General features: G+C 40.0%; 1 protein-coding gene across 4 annotated transcripts in view; it reads left to right on the top strand.

Annotated features, from left to right (window-relative positions):
• WASF3 (WASP family member 3) overlaps window positions 1-21246 on the top strand; it is a 118663-nt gene that overhangs the window by 52061 nt on the left and 45356 nt on the right. For 2 of the 4 annotated variants that reach the window (XM_063102790.1, XM_063102793.1), the window contains exon 3: window positions 15335-15398. The exons of 1 other annotated variant lie outside the window; for it this stretch is intronic. The gene's annotated coding sequence lies outside the window, so the exon portion shown is untranslated. Of the gene's footprint in view, window positions 1-15334; window positions 15399-17476; window positions 17546-21246 lie in introns of those variants that run through there. One more of the 4 variants, XM_063102792.1, reaches the window with a different exon arrangement.

Genomic DNA, 21246 nt, shown 5'->3' with positions numbered 1-21246 from the left:
TGAGTCTCACCTCTGCTCATTCCCCTGTAGAGGTAACCCATTTGGGATATTTCCTTCCAGACCTTTGATGTGCTTGTACACATATATACATATACATATGGTACTTTCGTGTGTGTGTGTGGGGGGGTAATTTTTATTTTACTTTATCAAAATACAATGTAGTTGATTTTCATGTGCCTTTACCAATTCCTCCTTTTCCTTTCTCCCTCTTCCCCCTACCCCCCATCGAATTCATATCTGTTCACTTGTCTTAACAAGTTCAAGGAATTGTTGTGATTGTTGTGACTTCTCCCCCCCCACCGCCTGTTTGTTTGTATATTTATTTATTTATTTATTTTCATTAGCTCCCACAAATAAGTGAGAACATGTGGTATTTCTCTTTCTGTACCCGGCTTATTTCACTTACTATAATTTTCTCTAAGTCCATCCATGTTGCTACAAAGGGTAGTATTTCATTTTTTTTTTTTTTTAACAGCAGAGTAGTGTTCCACTGTGTAGATACATAACATTTTCCTTATCCATTCATCTGATGCTCAGCATTTAGGATGGTTCCAACACCTGGCTATTGTAAATAGTGCTGCAGTAAACATGGGAGTACAAGTATCCATTCAGCATGATGATTTCCATTCCTCTGGGTATATTCCCAGCAGTGGAATAGCTGGGTCATGAGGTAGATCTATCTGTAATTGTTCGAGGAACCTCCATACTATTTTCTATAAAGCCTGCACCATTTTTCAGTCCCACCAACAGTGTGTGAGAGTTCCTTTTGCCCTGCATCCTCACCAGCATTTATCATTCTCAGTCTTTTGGATATTAGCCATCCTAACAGGAGTGAGATGGTATCTCAAAGTGGTTTTGATTTGCATTTTCTGAATGCTGAGTGATGTTGAGCATTTTTTCATGTGTCTGTTTGCCATTTATATATCTTCCTTTGAGAAATGCCTGTTTAGCTCCTTTGCTCATTTTTAAATTGGGTTACTTGTTTTTTTGCTGTTAAGTTGTTTGAGTTCCTTGTATACTCTGGATATTAATCCTTTGTCAGATGTATATTTTGCAAATATTTTCTCCCACTCTGTTGGTTGTCTTTTAACTCTGTTAATTGTTTCTTTTGCTTTGTAGAAGCTTTTTAGTTTGATAATTTATTTTTCCTTTGGTCGCCCATGCTTTTGGGGTCATAGTCATAAAGTCCATACATGCTCCTACTTGCTGAAGTATTTCCTGTATGTTTTCTTTAAGGAGTTTTATTGTTTCAGGACATATATTTAATTCTTTAATCCATTTTGAATTGATTTTGGTATATGGTGAGAGATATAGGTCTAGTTTCATTCTCCTACATATAAATGTCCAATTTTCCCAGCACCATTTACTGCAGAGGCAGTCTTTTCCCCAGGGTGTAGTCTTGGTGCCTTTGTTGAAGATCAGATGGCTGTAGGTGCATGGGTTGATTTCTGGATTCTTTATTCTGTTCCATTGGTCTGTGTGTCTGTTTTTATGCCAGTACCATGCTGTTTTGGTTACTATAGCTTTGTGGTATAAAGCCAGGTAGTGTTATGCCTCCAGTTTTATTTTTTTTGCTCAGGATTCCTTTGGCTATTTGTGGTCTTTTGTTATTACATATGAAAGTTAGAATTGTTCTTTCCATGTCTGAGAAGAATGTCATTGGAATTTTGATAGGGATAGCATTGAATCTGTAGATACTTTGGGTAGTATGGACAATTTCAAAGTGTTCATTCTTCCAGTCCAAGAGTGTGCGATATCTTTACATCTTCTTGTGTTCTCTTTCATTTCTCTCAATGGTGGTTTGTAGTTTGAGTCAGAGAGATTTTTCAAATCCTTGGTTAACTTTATTCCTAGGTATTTTATTTTTTTGGTGACTATTGTAATTGGGCTAGCTTTTTCAGCTAGTTCATTGTTGGAGTGTAGAAATGCTACTGATTTTTGCATGTTGATTTTGTGTCCTGCAACTTTGCTGAAATCATTTATCAACTCTAAGAGTTTTTTTGTAGTCTGTAGGCTGTTCTGTATGTAGGATTGTGTGGTACACAAACAGGGACAGTTTGATTTTATCTTTTCCAATCTGGATGCCCTTTATTTCCTTTTCTTCCCTGATTGCTCTGGCTAGTACTCGAAACTCTATGTTGAATAGGAGTGGTGAGAGTGGGCAGGCATCCCTGTGTTGTTCCTGTTCTTAAGGGAAAAGCTTTCACCTTTTTCCCATTCAGGATGATATTGGCAGTGCGTTTATCATATATGGCTTTAATTGTGTTGAGATACTTCCCTTCTATACCCAATTTATAGAGTCTTTATCATGAATGAATGTTGAATTTTATCAAATGCTTTTTCAGCATCTGTAGAGATGATCGTATGGTTTTTGTCTTTGATTTTATTGATGTGGTGTATCACATTTATTGATTTGTGTATGTTGAACCAACCTTGTATCCCTGGGAGGAATCCCACTCAATCATGGTATATAAATTTATGTATGTGTTGCTGTATTCTATTAGCTAGTATTTTATCAAGAATTTTTGCATCAGTATTCATCAAAGATATTGGCCTGTAATTTTCTTTTTTTGTTGTATCTTTGTCTGGTTTTTGGTATCAGAGTGATGTTTGCCTCATAGAATAAGTTTGAGAGAATGGCCTCGGTTTCAATTTTTTGGAATAGTTTGTAGAGAATTGGTATTAATTCTTCTTTAAATGTTTGTTGGAATTCTGCAGTGAAGCCATCTGGTCCTGGGCTTTTCTTTGTTGGGAGACTGCTGATTACAGCTTCAATCTCTTTGATTGTTACTGGTCTGTTCATATTTTCTATATCTTCTTGGCTCAGTCTTGGTAGTTTGTGTGTCCAGGATTTTATCCATTTCCTCCAAATTTTCAAATTTGTTGGTGTATAGTGGTTTATAGTAGTCTCTACTGATTCCTTGTACTTCTTAGGTATTGATTGTAATATCACCTTTTTCATTTCTAATTTTTGTTATTTGGGTCTTCTCTCTTCCTTTTTTAGTTAGCCTTGCTAATGGCTTGTCAATTTTATTTATCTTCTGAAAAAAACCAACTTTTTGTTTCATTGATCTTTTGTATTGTTTTTTGGGTTTCTATTTCATTTAGTTCTGTTCTAATCTTAATTATTTTTTTCCATCTCTAACTTTGGGTTTGGATTGTTCTTGTTTTTCTAGTTCTTTAAGGTGAAGTGTTAGGTTGTTTATTTGCCATCTTTCCATTCTTCTGAAGTAAGCATTTAATGTGATAAATTTCTGCCTTAGTACTGCTTTTGCAGTATTCCACAGGTTTTCGTATGATGTGTCATTATTTTCATTAGTTTCAATAAATTTTTTTATTTCCTGTTTAATTTCTTCTTGGACCCATATGTCATTAAGTAGAATGTTGTTTAATTTCCATTTATTTGTATAGTTTCCAGAGTTTTCTTTGTTATTGGTTTCTTGTTTTAATTCATTGTGGTCTGAAAAATTACATAGAATAATTCAATTTTTTTGAATTTGTTGAGAATTGATTTATGACCTAACATGTGGTCTGTCCTGGAGAATGTTCCATATGCTGATGAGAAGACTGAATATTCTGAGGTTGTTGGATTAAATGTTCTTTGGATGTCTGCCAAGTCCAGTCGGTCTAAAGTGTTGTTTAGATCTTGTGTTTCTCTGTTGTTTTTTTTGCCTAGAAGAACTGCTAGTGTTGAGAGTGGGGTATTCGAGTCCCCTACTATTATGGTATTAGTGTCTATCTCCTTTCTCTCTCTTTAGGTCTAATAGTGTTTGCTTTATAAAGCTGGCTGCTCTGATATTGGGGGCATATATATTTATGATATGTCTTCTTGTTGGATAGATCCTTTTGTCATTATATAGTGGCCTTCCTTATCTTTTTTTTTTATTTTTTTTATTTTTGGTTTAAAGTCTATTTTTTTCTGATATAAAAATAGCTACTCCAGCTCGTTTTTTGTTTCTATTTGCATGGTATATCTTTTTCCATCCTTTCACTCTTATTCTATGTGTGTCTTTACAGGTGAAGTGAGTCTCTTGAAGGCAGCATATTGTTGGGTCTATCTTTTTAATTCAATCAGTCAGTCTGTGTCTTTTGAGTGTGGAATTCAATCCTTTGAAATTAAGAGTTATTATGGAAAGGTGTTGATTTACTCCTGGCATTTTATTGATTTTTGTTTGGATGTTTTAAATATCTTTTGTTCCCTTTGTTCTGATTTATTGTTGGTCTTCTGAGTTTGTTGGTTTCTTAGGATGGTAGATAAACTGTTTTTTTCTTTATCGTTATCATTTTTATTTTACTGGTGGGTTTTATTCTTTGTTGAGTATACATTGGTAGTGATGGTACCAGACCCAGTACTCTCTTGAGAGTTTCTTGTAAGGCTCGTCGTGTGGTAGTGAACTCCTACAGTTTTTGTTTGTCTGTGAAATATACTATTTGTCCTTCATTTTGGAAGGATATCCTTGCTGGGTAAATATTCTTGGCTGGTAATTTTTGTTTTTTAGTATTTTGAATATATCATCCCATTCTCTTCTGGATTTTTAGGGTTTCTGATGAAAAATCTGATGTTCTGATAGTGGCTCCCTTATGGGTGACTTGATGCTTCTCTCTTGCAGCTTTTAAGATTCTCTCTTTGTCTTTGAGTTTTGCCAATTTGACTATAGCATGTTTTAGAGAGGATGACCTTTTTCGGTTGAAAATGTTTGGGGATCTTTGAGCCTCCTGAATCTGAAGATATGTATCTTTCCCTATACCTAGGAATTTTTGTTCTATTATATCATTGAATATGTTTTCAATGCCATTTCCTTTTTCCTCCCCTTCTGGAATACCCATGATTCAGATATTTGAGTGCTTAAGGTTTCTGTTATCTCTCTTAGATTTTTTTCAATTTTTAAAATTCTTTTTTCCTTTTTTTTGTTCCACCTGTGTTATTTTGAACAGGTTGTCTTCAAGGTCAGAAATTCTCTTTTCTGCTTGTTCTAGCCTGCTGGTTAAGCTCTGTGTTGTGTTTTTTATTTCACTGAATGAATCCTTCAGCTCCACAAGTTCTGCTACATTCTTTTTCAGGGTGTTGATTTCTTTGTTCATTGTCTCTTTCAGGTCCTGTATACTTTTCCTCATTTTATTGTGTTGTCTGAGTCTTCTTTATCTCATTGAGTTTCCTTGAAATTGTTGCTCAAAATTCCTTGTCAGTCATTTCAAGGACTTCCTGTTGTATAGGATCTAATACTTTTGAGAGTTATTATATTCCTTTGGTGGTGTCGTGCTTTCTTGTTTTTTCATATTTCTAGTATCTCTCCATTGGTGTTTGGTCATTGTGGCTGAGGCTTTCATGGCCCACTTGTTCCATCCTGGTGTCTGCAGCAGTGGTAGAGAGTGTTGCTGATGCTCAGCTTGTCTGTTGCTGCATCGGGGCCTGAGGGTTGGTGGGGTGGGCCTCTCAGGAGCTGGGTCTTACCTGGCCTGGATCCTGTGGATGGTGCAGGGTCGTGGAGGGTGCAGGGGCCTGAGGGTCGTTGGGGATACATATAGTACTTTTTACACGAATGGTATACTGTTATTCTGAACCTTGATTTTTTTTTTCCATTCATCACTATGTATTGGAGATCATTTATATTTATCCTGTTGCTTTTAACAGCTACCTTTCTTCTGTTGGTAGTCACTTCCAGTTTTTCACTATGTCAAGCAGTGCTGCAGTGAACATTCTTGTACATTAACCCTTGTGCACAAGTGAGAGTGCTACTCTCAGAAAAAGAAGTAGAAATGTTAGGTCAAAAGTGTGCATCTTCTGGGGTTGGCTGTTTAGCTCACTTGGTTAAAGTGTGGTGCTGATAACACCAAGGTCAAGGTTTCAGATCCTCTTATCAGCCAGCCACCAAAAAAAAAAAAGAAAGTATGCATTTTTTGGTTTTATTAGATATAACTCTTTGGAAGGGCAATTTGACAATATTTACACGTCCATACACCAACAAGGTCTCCTGTTTCCCTGTAATCTTTGCAGGGCTTGACAAAGCTGCTACAGTCTGGATATGATTTGTCTCCACCAAAACTCCTATTGAAAATTTGATCCCCAATGTGGCAGTGTTGGGATGTGGTACCTAGTGGGAGGTGTTTGGGTCATGGGGACCGATCCCTCATGAATAGATTAATGCCCTCCCTGGGGCTGAGGGAACACTTGAGAATGGATTAGTTCCAGTCACAGCAAGTTGTTAAGACTCAGGCTTCTTCGGTTTTTCTCTCTTGCTTCCTCTCTTGCTATGTGATCTTTTTGCACACACAGTCTGCCCTTCTACTTTTTGCCTGAGTGAAAGTAGCCTGAGGCCCACATCAGATGCAATTGGCCAGTCATGGCCCACATCAGATGCAATTTCCAGGCTAGAGAACTGTGAGCCAAATAAGCCTGTTTTCTTTATAAGTCACCCCAGTTTGATGTATTTTCTTATAGCAACACAAAACAGAGTAAGATGAGCCAAACACAAATTTTTGCCAATTTGCTAAGGGAGAAGTAGCGTTTTATGATTGTTCTGCTCTCCTGATGGTGAGGTATGTAGGGCATTGCCCTTTGTCTTATTCATCTGCTATTTGTATTTGTTTGATGTGAACCACCTGGGTCTTCTCCTAATGGTTCTCCAGCCACACTTACTGATGGCCACAGCTCTTCCTGTCGTATTTTTCACTTGTGGTTTTTTTCCTTTAACCTGGTTATATTGCCTTTCAACTTTTGGAGGTTATCTATCATTTGTAGTCCAGTTGGTACAGATATTTTAAATGTAGGTCTTTTTTGTTATTTCTGTGGTTTTGAAACTGAAGGGGAAGCCTAAGCTTAGGTGCTCTGTTTATTCTCCTCACCTAGACTTGTTTATATTTCTTCAGTTCTTCACTTGGAATTACAAAAACTTTCAAAATGACTTTCTGTAAATGAGCTGTTATCATGTACACACACGTAGAACACACACAGCATACGCAGCCTAGTTATGTGTCTCTGATTTTAATTGAGGAATATGCTTAACATGTGCTAGGGTCTAAAAAGAATAGATTACATATGAGGGGTCTTCAAAAAGGTCATGGAAGGAATTGTTTTATCTTTAAACAGTATTTTTCAGTGAACTTTTAAAAGTATTCTCGTATAATCCCAAATCTAGGGAAAGGAGATTGTCCTCCTTCTTTGACCCAAACATCATGTTAACCTGCAGTTTCCTTAGGTTATCCACACCCAACAGTATTTCTCTAAGTTTCCTTACAGACTGGGTATATACTCTAGTCTTATGCACACAGCTTCCTGGAGATATCAAGTGGAATTTGATTAACCAGGTATCATACAGAATCATGGTCTGCAGAGATCTAGGCAGAATGCTTCCCTGGCCTGGAAAGTAGGATAGGATACAAATATCTAGGTCTACACAATTGCTAACCAAAGGCCAGTTATGTTATAAAAAGGCATGGGTATCAAAAGTACAAAACAACAAGATGATGGGGGTCTAAAGCTCATGCACAGAGTCAGCAACAGGGCAGTACACAGGAGATGAGGGACCAGACAGAACCATCTATTTAGTAAGTTAATAAAATATCTGATATAAGTGGGACCTTGGAAATGCAGACCAACTCCTTCCTTTTCCGTTAGAGTTGACTCTTCATGGCAAATGGTCAGGTTTTTTGAGAGTTAAAAATTGGGAGGGGCCTGCAGGGATAGAGGGAAGGAAAATCAATAGAGCATCGTGTTAGAAGTCAAGGATTACTTGGATACTGAAGCAGACATATTTCTCTACTTTGGCTGCCTCCGTATCATGGTAAGACACAAATGAAGTAGTCTTGGCTTGTATTTATGAATGGGGCTTGTAGGGAACATTTACAAATGGGGTGTGGTGGGCAGAGCACCAGTGGAAGGTGGAGACTGAGATTCTAGTACCTACTCCTTGGTCTTGTAGCTTTTAGGTCTCTTTGTCTTGATCTTTGACTATAAAATGAAGCAGTTGCTCTGGATCTCCAAGGTTCTATTAATCTTAAAAAATATATGAAAGATCTGGTTTTGTCTCCCTGGTCAAAACAGGGAAGGAAAATAGTTACTGGTAAAAGCATCTTTGAGGTTTCTGGGTTAGTAACATGCATCAGAATAAATTTTTATGCAAAACAAAAAATATAAAATAGATGTAGGCTCAAGTATAAAATATATTCTATAGTCCCAAATGTACTGAGTATCTGGTTATATGCACATCACGGCCATAAAGAGACTTAGAAATAAAATGTGAATGTATTTAAAAATACATGTAGTAGGAACTCAGTAATTTATTTAACTTTAAAAAGTCTAAATGGACACACACAGAGCATAGAAATCAATTTAAGTATAAATACATAGAGATAAATGGTGGCAAGTTCTAGAACAGAAGTTTTTCTCTGAGCTCCCTTTGCGCTTTCCCCTCATCCCCAGGAGAGAAGGGCAGGGGGGTGACTGAAGGCTTGTCCTTTACCAAGCTCCCCGCTTTGCTTCTCTGTATGCCCACTCACGATAGATTGTTTTTCTTCACTTTTTACTGGCTTTGAGGTTTCTACCTACAGCAGAGAAACTGCAGGACAGAAGTCAGTGGTGAAAACCTTGGTGGAGAGAGGTCTCAACCTCGACATCTAATCTCTGCTCTTTCAGTGAGAACCAGATATTAGCTTCCACTTCAAGTGTCTTCATTTGGCCCATGGAAGACAAACTAACTGTTCTTATCCCAGAATGTCCTCTAAAAATAGGTACTTGGCAAAGATTTTTTCGGATGTATTATTACGTTATTCCGTAGACATAAGTCTGCCCTTTTTTTTTTTTTCTGGGATACTTATTATTTAGTTGTTGAGGCAATAAAGCAAAGGCTGAGTGATTTTTAAAAAGTGGTGGGATCCTACTTGTAAGCCTTGAACTCCATTCTTCCATCCTCTAACTTTGGTCGAGTGGCCTCTGTGTGCCAGGCACAGTGCTGCAGGGTTGGTGATGCAGTGTTATCCACCCCTGTACCCCCCTACTCCCCACAGGGAGTGGAGTCTTTCTAGTTGTGTTTTTAGTATTCAGGTAATGAGAAATACCTTTAATACAGTGCTGTCACACTGTATTGTAAATTTGTTTGTATGTCTGTCTTAGTAAACCATGAATATTTTCTGTTTTAATATTTTTATCTGTTCTTTCTTTGTATTTCTGCCGGCTAAAGCATAATGAAACACAAAATATTTGGAGAGCGCACAAATGGTAGTTTCTGAAAGTCAGCTGAATATCTAACTGAAAAGAACAGAGGTATATTAGAGCTGGAGGGAGCCTGGGAGAGCGTATCTGTTTTTTAAGAGAGGAAACGGAGGCCCACCCTGATTAAGAAACTTGCCCAGGGTCATGCAGGTGTTAATGGCAGGACTGGGATTAGATCCCAGGCCCTCCAGTTCCTAATCCAGTGTTGCTTCTCTGTGCCTTCCTGTCTCTCATCCTGCAGAAACATACAGACCATGTTCCAAATAGCAAAATGGAAACATTTATGCCAATGAAATGCTCACATTGATTAAATTTTATGTGGTCCTTCTCCACCACCCCCATCACAATTTTTATCTAAAGCTTAACTGAAGGAGAAGGTAAAGGCAGTGTAGCTCTAGAGTATAATTTAACAGGCTGGGAGTTTAGGGAGCCTAGGCCTTCCCTTTGGCTGTGGGAATGCAATGTTATTAGTGACTATCTTCTGGGAAATGTCAGTAGGCTCTTGACTCCAAGCAAGGTTACCGTAAAACTGAGGCAGGTGACATAGCCCTTGTCCTTCAAAATGAAAAGGGTGTATGTAGTGAGGTGAGAAGTCAGATGTAGAGCTTGGGCTAGCATCTACCCCGTATGGGCATTGGAACGGGCCCACTCTGCTTGAATCACATTTATTTTGAGGGCAAAGCTCATACATAGAAATAAACATGATTACAAAGCCAAACATCTGCAGTATGCACACATTTAGTTTTGTGTGTGTAATGTAGTCTGTACTGTGTGATTTAGCTCTGCCACGTGCTGCACTCTAATTGCCTGCCGTGCAGCAATCAGAGCAAAGGTTACTGGCACATCAGAATAGAAAAGACAGAATCATTAACACTGTCAGGTTCTGTAGGCTATGGATGCTCCCAAAACTTGCAGAATAGTCTTAATGCCTGCACGGTGGAGAAAAAAATCCATCACAAAATCTATTCAGTCAATTTCGTACACTCATCTAGCTCTAATTATTAGTAATACAGTTTAAAAATATGTAATAAGGACTTCATGTAGTTAATACTAGTCTAAATCCCCTCAACCTTTTCTGCAGTGGCTGTATATCCTGGGGAATGATCAGAATTGTGAGTTTCAATTTAATTTATATGGCTCATTGCAGTATATTCTATGTATGAAAGCTATTATCTATGCTAATATAGTAGTGGTATTCTTTTCTTTCCAAAATAGTTTGCTCACTTTGGGGTCTGCACACACAAATACTGAGAGTGGTCATGCATCAAGAATGTCAGTTTACTGTTTTTTCTCCTTTGTGAGTATAGTTACCAGTTTAAAGTCTTAAAAAAAAAAAAAAAGCTGATGTGCTAATTTTGTTCTTACCATGATGGTGGAGTTTCTTTTCCAGTTAAGATGTAAAAAGTTTCAAGGGAAATTTCTTCTATTAAACTGAAAATTCCGGATGATCTGCAAAGTAATAACTTAAATCCCAAAGAGTGGCAAGCCCTCCTGAGGAGACACAGGATGTGTGGGCTGTTTTACATTTAGCAGAGGACAAGAGGAACAGGTGACCATGATAGAAGTGAGTAGGAAGAAATCAGCTAAAATTTCAGCAAATTAATGAATTATTAAAGGTTGAATGTGGGCTAATGCATCAGTTGAGAATAACCAGGAACCCCAGATACAAGGGGAATTCATACTCACAACCTCTTTTCTGCAGGCCTCCCTTGGGTGCTCGTAGGAAAGATTAGGGGCAAACCTGGAGACTAGACAGATCCTCAGTGTAGCCCCGCAGGAGGTAATCAGCTGCCACTGGGGTACTGGCATGATGGAATGTTTGCTTCCTCCAGAGCCTTCTCTCCTGTGTCACAAAAGTTACTGGGTGGTCAAAAAACCCTCTAGCTTGTAGGACCCAGAAAAAAATATGTAGAGGATTAGGAAACCCTCTTTCCTGCTCCATGTAACCAGAAAGATCCTCTGCTTCTGGGGCAAAGGGCAGTAGCAAAAGCAGGACAACCTTTTAGGGCCCCGTTCTTTCACTGATGCAAAAGCAAAGGTCTGCTTCTGCTGCATAAGGGGCAGGAACTCTCTCATGCCCAGGACAGGGGCAAATATAAGACAGAGTTTGGTTGTTATGGAAGAGAGGCACAGATCCTGAGAAGGCCTCTCTCTGAGGTCCAATATACATATCCTTTCTAAGATTTAGGATGGACCAGTAGAACCATGGAGGCTAGCTCTTAGTAACAAAGCAATAGCAATCTTCTCTGGAGAGTGAGAATGTGGAGAGGGACCACCTTTGTGACATAATTGTGAAGGGACTGCAAGGTATACCAGGAACACTGAGAAAATTCTGGCCCACTAGGCATTGGATAACAGCCAGTTGCTAGGGGATTTTGATGCTGTGTTGTGTCAGTTAACAATAACAACACATCTCTCTCAAACACTAAGTTAACTCCATTCCTCTTAGTAACGGCCTGCCGGAAGGCCATGGAAACCCATTTCTAGACAGAAATACTGGTTATCTAGTCTCTGCTGTTTTACAGATGATGTCTAGCATTCATCAAAAAATTAAGACAGAAAAACAAAGAATGACCCATTGTAAATGAAGAGATAAAACCATCAATGAAACAGACTCAGAGATAACTTAGATTTGGGAACTATCAGACAGGGACTTTAAAATAACTATGATTAGCAGATTAAAGGATGTAGTGGGAAAGGTGGACAGCATGCATGGACTCATGGAGAATATCAACAGAGAGATGGAAACTTTTTTTTTTTTTGGCAGCTGTCTGGTGCAGGGATCTGAATCCTTGATCTTGGTGTTACAACACCACACTCTAACTGACTGAGCTCTCTGGCCAGACCTGAAACTTTTTTTTTTTTTTTAAGAGTTAAATGGAAACTACTGGAAACTACAATATAAGTCAGGTTTATCAGCAGACTGGATATAACTGAGGAAAGAATCAACTAACTGAAGCTAAATCAACAGAATATAAAAAGAAAATGAAACATATGAAGGAAAGAGAAAGAGAGGTAAAAAATAGAGGGTGGACAAAACAGAGCATCTAAGAGCTATGGAACAGCATCTGTAATCTAACATACATGTAGTTTAAAACCCAGAAGGAAAAGAGAGACAGAGTATTGTCCAGAAGAAATACTTGAAGGGAAAATTGCTGAGAATTATTGAAAATTAAAGACAGCAAACACCTAATGAAAGACAAACAGATTCAAGAATCTCAGAAAACCCCAAGCTGTATATAAAAAACGTGAACCTTCCCAAATTTTATAAACACCAGAATAAAGTTGCTGGAATACCCAAGATAAAGGGGAAAGTCTTGGAGGCATTCACAGTAAAAAGAAGTATTACAGAGGAACAAAGATAAGAATAATAGTAGATTTCTTGTCTGAGATTATGAAAGTCATAGGAACAGTGGAACAACATCTTTAAAGTACCACAAGGCAAAAAAAAAAACCTTAGCCCTGTCAATCTAAATTCTTTACCCAGCAATAATACCTTTGCAAAATAAAGGCAAAATAAAGAATTTTTCAGACAAACAAAAGCTGAGGGAATTTATTGCCAGAGATTTGCACTGTTAGAAATGTTAAAGGAAGTTCTTTAGGCAGAAGGGGTATCAAATGGCAGTTTAGATCTACACAAAGAAATGAAGAGACCCTGAAATGGCAAAAATGAGGGTAAATATGTTGTATTTTTCCTTATTTTTAATTACTTTAAATGATAATCATCCAAAGCAAAAACAATAACAGTGTATTATGGGGTTTATAACAAGTAAAATATGTGACAACATAAGACAAAGCATGGAGGGAGATGGAAATAAACTATTTTTATGAAGGTTCTCCAGAGAAACAGAACCAATAGGATAAATATACGAGGGTACTTCAAAAAGTTTATGGAAAGATTCATATTAGTTTTCAGTTCTATTGTTCCATGCACCTTTGAAATAACCTTTGTATATAGATATATGAGGAGGTTTGTTATGGGAAGTGGCTCATGTGATTATGGAGGCTGAAAGGTTCCACGGTCTGTCTCTGTAAGCTGGAAACCCAGGAAGTGGAGTGTAATTCAGTCTGAGTTTGAAGGCCTGAGAACTAGGGGAGTTGATGGTGTAACTCCCAGTTCAACATCAAAGGCCTGAGGGCATCTCTGGTATAAGCCTCAGAATCTGAAGACCTGAAGACTAGAAACTTTAATGTCTGAGAGGAAGAGAAGATGGATGTCACAGCTTGAGAAGAGAGATAAATTGTCTTTCTTCTACCTTTTTATTCTATTTGGGTTTGCAGTGAATTGGATGATGCTCGCCTACATTGGTGAGTGCAGATCTTCTTCACTCTGTCTGCTGATTCCAGTGCTGATCTCTTCCAGAAACACCTTCACAGACATATCCAGAAATGGTTTACCAGCCATCTGGGCATGTCGTAGCCCAGTCACGTTGACAGATAAAATTAGGCATCACACTCTTCTGAAGTTACTATGCGTGAAGTATTTTAATAATATTTGAAGGTAGATGTGATAAGTTAAAAATATACTTTATATGTTTCAGGGCAACCACCAAAAAAAAAAAAAAGGTAAAAGCAAAAAGTGAATAAAAGCCATTTATGGAGGTAAAGTGACATCATAAAAAATAACTAAAAGAAGGCAAACAAAGAACTTTTGGAACAAAGAACACATGGGACTAATAGAAAACCACTAGCAATATGAAAGGTTTATTCATCCATATCAACAATCACATGGAATATAGATGATCTAAATACCCCAGTTCCAAGTCAGAAATTGTAAGATTGGATAAAAAAGCAGGACCCAACCATATGCTGTCTAGAATAAACTCACTTTAAATATAAAGACACAGAAAGGTTAAAATTTAAAGGATGTAAACACAAAAGAAGAAAGAATGAGTGTTCTAATATCAAAGTTCAGAAAAGGGATTATTAAGTTGAACATCACATGATGATAATGGGGTCATGTCACCAAGAAGATATAATCTTAAATGTGTGGATACATTCAACAACATACCTTCAAAATAAACAAACAAAACCTGAGAGAACTCAGTGGAGAAGTTGACAAGTATGCAATTATCACTGACATTTTCAGCAACTCCTCTCAGTAATTTGTAGTACAAGCATATTGGAAATTAGATAAGGATATACAACATCTCCCAATACCATCAGTGAATGCAGCCAAATACATATGCTTTGAAGTGCACATGGAACACTCCCCAAGGCAAACCATTTTTGGGCCAAAAAGCAAATCTCAACAAATTTTGAAGAATTAATATGAGGGGGTCTTCATAAAGTTCATGGAAAATGCATGTTATGAAAAACTTTGCATAGATTTCAAATTCTTTTTCACCAAAATAAACTCATAGTAGCTTGTTGTAACATGTCTGAATAGGATCTAGTCTGGTGCACTAAGAAGGATAAGACATCGGTTTGAAAAGATCCCCTACAGAGCAATGTGAATTCTGCTAAAATTGAAGCAAGAACAAACATCAAATTTATGATGAAGCTTAGGTGGAAAAATGATGAAATCATTGATGCTGTACAGGAAGTTTATGGGGACAATGCCTTAAAGACATCATCAGTTTACAAATAGATAACTCATTTTAAGTAGTGAAGGGATGGTGTTGAAGATGAAGCCTGCAGAGGCTCCCAAAACATCTCTTCTATGAAGTGGCTCGGACGGGATGATGTATAGGACTCCATTGGGCCAATTTGGGGGGAACTGATGACTCAGGCTGGCAAATATTGTCTACTTTGTGTTCAGTGTGTCTTCCGTGGTTGGGAATTTCCCACTGGGGGTTATTTGTGATGCAGAAAGCTTTACGCTATTCCCACGCCCTGGTTTCCACCCCTCTGGCTTTATCCACATCTCCTTATCTCTCATCTTGTAGTTCTATGACCACTGCCCAAGGATCCACATGTATTCTCAGCTCAGGCTACTTTTCCGTCTGCACAAAGTGGATGAACTAATGTGCTTCTTGCAGCTCCACCTGTTGGGAAGATTTTCCTCACTGCCGTCTGGGGCCATCCCCAAATGCTGCTGTAGTGCAGCCACAGTCCATTGATTGGCACACACATGCCAAGCTGACCCTTCTGAAAACCAATCTTGGGCTTTCTCTTGTCCCTCAGCTGGATGGAATGGTTCTCCCTGTAACACCCAGCTACGAGGCAGTGGTGGAGCACTGCAGCTCTGGTGAGTGACTTGGATGTCTGGGTCCCCTGTGCATGCAACTCACTTGTGCCTACTGGTTCTGCTCTGGCTCTGTTTTGCTAGTTTGAATTAATAACTTGGCTGGCAGCTCATTCTGGGGAGACTTGGATGCTTGGACCCATAGTGTTCCATGGTCTTTACCAGGGCCTGGTAATACACCATGAGGTTTTTTCAAAGAGTGTGTAATTCTCTGATGTGAAAGCAGAGTCCCAGAGGCATGCATTTGATTCTCCCTCTGGCCCTCACTGTAAGGTCCAATCTGTGTCTTCTCCCACCATTGACACCTCTGTACCATCATGGGTCTGCTGAGTCGTGCAGCCTGAGCAGCCAGGCTGCTTATACCACAGCCTAAACTGCAGGGTCCTTTCTTGCTCCAGACCCCATTCAAGGATGGCAGCTGCATGTCACCCAGTCTGGGGGCCAGAGCAATAGTCCCAGGTGTGTTGCCTCCAGAACCCAACTTGATGGGCATTGGGCTTCCTTCTGAGCATTGGGGGATGCAAGATGTGGCAGTTTGTCCTTTACTTAGGAGGGGATATTTCAGCATGCCCCTGACTATCAGGTCCCTCTAGACTCTGAATCTTCATAGGGTTTATCTGCCACTCTCTGGAGCACATGTGTCTTACCAAGGCCTCCAGTGTACTAGCCACTGCATTTCTGTTCTATTGAACATGGTGTGTAGATCTCTTTCCTCTCATCAGGCCCGCACTTCCATAGATGGGTTATGCTGGGATTTGTCCCTAGTTACCAACTTGGCATCCAGGAAGAAGACATGCATGCAGTGTTGGGGGGGGATGGGGACCTGTCACCTTGTGGGGAGAGCCTCTGGAGCATCTTCCAGCTCAACCAAGTGCAAGCCCAGAAGGTTCTGGTGGGAGACAGTGGGAAGATGTTTGGACTCAGCAGCATCATGGGCATCCATCTAGAAGTCTCATCCCAATTTGGAGGATGCTGGGTTTTCTCCACATGGGTCTGTACCTGCATCCTATACCTGCCCCGGCCAAGCATTCAGACATTTCCAGCTCTGTAAGTTTCCCTGTTGGGTCTGCAGCCCACAGTTCTCCATTATGTCTGCCTTTCCAGTATATGTCTCCTTGAGGACCACTTTGTACCCACCAGGAATGCCCTATCGTTCTCACACTTAGCTGTTAACTTGTTACAGCTTTCAGTCTCGTCCTTATGCAGGGCATCAGTACAACTTAGCAGTAACTGGCCAACTCTGCTGTTTTTGTAGGTGTTTTTCACTCTGAGTCTTCCAAGTGTCTGCCTCATTGCACCGGCTTGGCATTTCCCTCTGCCAGGACATTTTTCAGGTCACCACCAGTAAAATCTTTAGCAGTTGGACCATGACCTGCACCAGGGACTGTCCGTACCCCATCTATCAGTTAGGACAGCATTTTCCTCACCTGCAGAGTGGATTGTGAGCAAGTCCTAAATCCCCATCTCACCACCTGCCTCCTAGACCATTCTCAGGCCATTTGGATTAGTCTGAGTCTGAGAAGCAGACCCCAAGATGGGATCAGAGGTGCAGGGATTCGACTAAGGAAATGGCCTTTGTGACAGGAAATCAAGTGGGAGCTGGGGAGGCTGGAAGAGCCATCAGACCACACAGCCAGCCTGACCCCTGCAGAGAGGAGAAGGTTTGGTGGGAGCGTTCTCTCCTCATCTGCCACGGTGGCTAGGAGAGATCTGGCAGAGCTGTTGGGCAGTCCTTGTCTTGGGCTTGTCTTTGTGAGCTGCTCTCAGGTACTTGGTTGTGCTTTCTTGCTGTGGACTAACTTTGTCAGTCTCTATTTCACGTGGTGGGAGAGGTATCCATTTTCACTGTTGAAGGGAGCAGCCACATCCGACTTCCTGGGAAGGACCCTGGCCTGGTTTCAGCTGGGTCTGGAATCTAGTTCACGGTTATGTGAACCAGGTTGTCTCTCACTAAATTGAGACATTTCCCAGAAAAGCTGGACAGACTACAGCCCTAACGCTAATACTTTACGTAACCTCCAATAATCCTTAAACATTTCATTAGCAATCTTTGTTTTATTCTTAGCATATAGATTGACTTTGAGGAATGATTTGGACGGGTCGTAGTTCCTCCAACAAAGGGACGAGAGGCATGCTTACGTATTCCTTTGGTGAGTCACTGGATTAGTTTATTACAGGTTTGTTTTCATAATTGTAGGGCATTTTCAAAAGTAATGACTGGCCCAACATTTTTTTTCTTACCTTTTCCGTGCTTTCTGATTTATTCAAAACTGAATTAGTGTCAGATAAAATGAAGGCTGTCTGGAAAAAAAATACATCGGCTAGAGGACTTCACACTGAATTTGAAAGTGATAAAAATCATTGTTAGGTGATTAGAACTTTAAAAAGGACCTGTGAAACCCTTTTTCTAAAATTGTGGATAGTAGCATGGCCTCTCTGTTGTCTTTTGCATTTTGACAAGTGTGGAAGCTCCAAGTAAAGGTATAACGATAGTGAGAAATGAAGGCTGTGGATTGAATAGTCAGGGCTGAAATCTGGAGCAACAGTTGAAATGCCCCAAGAGAGGCTGAAGAGAAATGCACACATTTGTGTACGTAGGTGTGTGACAGTAGACACTTGGAATAATCAGGTTGTGTTGAAGACTGTTCAAGGGATGTGGGGAGCACAGAATTCATAGACTCAGTCCTGCTGGTACCAGGCACAGAGACTCCTGCAGGTTGCTTGGAATAGTCAGTGGGGAGTGAGTGAAGTGCTGATATGTCTCCTCTTCTGTGTCCTTCTCAGACCTCCCTATTGTTTTAAAATACAGTGTATTAATAGAAAATTGGAAGTATCCCGAGGCCAAGGGAGCAGAAGATGCCTGCCAGTGAGGAGATAATTTGTTATGTATAGTTCCCATGAGAAGGGAGCACTTGGGGAATAACCAGAGTCTGTCAGCAGGTGGGGGGAGGGGGAAACTGTGGGCAGGGGCTTTATTGTGGCTTCCGTGGGGTGGGAAGGGCAAGGCAGGGCTAGCAGGTTCAGGTCTGTCTAGTTTGAATTCTTGCAGTGGGCTCTACAGCTTAAGAGCTGTTTGTAGTTGGCTGGTGCTTGGCTGTGGGATGATAGGGTGGATAGATAGTGGCTGGAGTGTGAGAGCCCGATATAGGAGCTGATGGGTGTGGGCTCTGGACTGGTTGGTCTACATTTGAACAGCATGCCCTTGGGTGAGTTGCTCACTATCTCTAGGAACTGGTAACCTCTAGGTTAGCAAGGCCCCTGATGTCAGAGCATCAGGATAAAGAAACTACATGGTTTCTCTTTTGTGCCCTAGTAACATCTTAAGCGAGTCCCCGGGTTAACACTTACAGCAGTTCTGCCAAGTATACAGTGAGCCTCCCAGTGTCACTGTGTTGTTTTGTCTGCAGTCCTCTGTGATCAAGAAAGAGATGTCTTGAATGCAAGGCTGAAGGCCTTTGGCAGGGGTGGGGTGGGGCATCAAGGGACATTGACTTGTAGAAATGAATGACAGGGACAGACGTTCCCTATGTGGGGAACAGCCTGAGCTAGCTCCGAGATATGCTAAAATGACAGAGGTGTTTGGTATTGGGGAGCTGCTGAGTTCAGGAGAAGATGGAGGAAGGTATTTAACTGGTTTGGATATGTTTTAGACATGACGGTGGGACGTCAGCGTGTTTCGTGTGTAATTAGGGTTCTGTGTATTTGAATAATTGTAGGTCCAAATAAATGTGGGTGGTGGCTGGGGAGATGCTATACTGACAGATTTCTGGGCATGTCAAAGGTTTAAAAATATGGGGAGAGAGCAGCATTTCATCCTGAATAAATACAAAACGAATGTGGAAGAGGAGAATATGGTGCACACAGTCAGCATTCAGCTCCTCAGCTCTTGGACAACCTTTTTTTGATAAATTATTTAGAGGATAATTAATGCTTGGGCCACTTTCACAGACCAGCATTACAAGCAGACTGCTGATGAGTTCAGGCGTGTGCAGTGCGTCTGGTTCATTAGCTCATCTGCGGTATCTTTAGAAACTTTTGCCAGCCCCTCCCTTCCCCCTTTGGTTGCTCTGTGCTTCTTTATGGACATCATCTTTTCTGTGGCTTAATTTCCTCCTAGTTCTCATGGAATGGTTCCCTGCTGATCAGTGTTCAGTATTTTTCTTTCCCACACATTATTCTTTTATTAAGTTTACTAATGGATTTTTTCCTAATGATGAATTCTAGTTTTCTAGTTTATTTTATTGTGATTAGGTACCATCCTATTATTCTAATTGATTCTTCAAGAAACAAGTAACAACTCACAATAAATCTTTTACACTTTTGCTTAAAGACCTCCATGTCTACAATTTTCATATTTTAGCACTCCTACCCTGGGTGTGTACCTCTTCCTTTAATAATGTATTTATTGCTGTCTATTTTCTGAGGTTAGACTTTAGCCTCAACCAGCAAATTATTCTTGTTTCATTATTATAATCAGAATAATAATTAACATTATAGCAGTCAATATATAAGATGCAATAAGATTTAAATAAGTCACTTTTTTTATGAGTGACACTTTATGCCAGACACTGTTCTAAGTGATTTATATATGTAATAACTCATTAAGTCCTCATTTTTTGAGTAGGTATTCACCCATTTCCCAGTGGGAAAATGTTGTTATTCCCATTTTGTGGGAGGAAACTGAGGCACCGAGGGGTGAAGTGATGTGCCATAGGCAGTGCGCCTGAGTCTGTGGATGTGAGAGTGTGGTCAGCGTGCTCACCACCGTCTTCATAGACGTAAGGCAGAAATAGTGAATAAACACGTTGAAGTTCTGCAGAGCTCTTTACTGGTACCTGCCATCCACATTTGCCCTCCTCCACTTCAGTCTCCGTGTTACCCCTGCCGCAGACCTTTTGTGAACCAGCTGTATTCACCCTTAGGTTTCATTTCCATGGTCACATGCACAGAGAGGCTGCCCTGACTCCTGAGATAGCTCAGCACCTGCCCCCCAGATGTTTCATAGCCCTTCAGTCCCTCCTTGTAGCACCAATCACAGTGGGAAGGTGCGTTAATCTGCACAGTTTGATCAATGTCTGTCTTTCCCACTAGAATAGCATTCCATTGTGGGAGGGACCTTGTCTGTCTTCACACCATTGCATCCTTGTCACCTCCCGTGCCACTGGGTGTGTGGTGGGTGCTCAGTAAGTATTTATTGAATGAATGAACCAAAGGTTATGAAGAAAGGAGAAAGAAAAAGACTTATTGTGTGCTTCCCACAGCCCAGGTTCTTCTACAGGTACACTATACCATTCATGGCTGTATTAGCTGGGAATACGTTTTACTTCAGGTAAGAGAAAACCCAACTACAGTGTCTTAAACAAATAGGATGTTATTTGTCTCACATAATAAGAATTCCAGAATGGCATTTCAGGGGTGGTTTAACTGCTAACAGATGTCATCAAGGTCCCAGGCTTTTCTGTGTTTCTATTCTTGCAAGTTGGGCAGTAGGATAATCTTGTCAAAATGGAAATATATCCCAGGCATTGTATTGTCTAGTGTTGTGTGAGGTGTAGGTTTGTTGTAAGAGTAGTGGGTTTGAAACTATATATACCTCCTTAAACAGAAATTTGAGATTTCATTTCCTTTATGATGTACTTTTTGAAGAAAGAGGTGAAAGGTGTTCCCAAGATGTTGAGAAAGTCTTTTCTGAAGTGTCTGGTGATCCTTGACTATCTCTTCTTGTTTAAATCTGAGGCACTAAAAGCTGATTGGACATCAAGGGCTTGGGGGGATTATTGACAAGTGTGATTGAAAGGTGACCTGGCTGGCAATTTTAATAGGAAGGAGCCTTCTTCCCCAATGTTAATGT

This window comes from Cynocephalus volans, chromosome 7 (assembly GCF_027409185.1).
Source record: "Cynocephalus volans isolate mCynVol1 chromosome 7, mCynVol1.pri, whole genome shotgun sequence".
Lineage (NCBI taxonomy): Eukaryota > Metazoa > Chordata > Mammalia > Dermoptera > Cynocephalidae > Cynocephalus > Cynocephalus volans.
The sequence above is the reverse complement of the archived record's forward strand: the minus strand, read 5'-3'. Positions and strand labels throughout refer to the sequence as shown.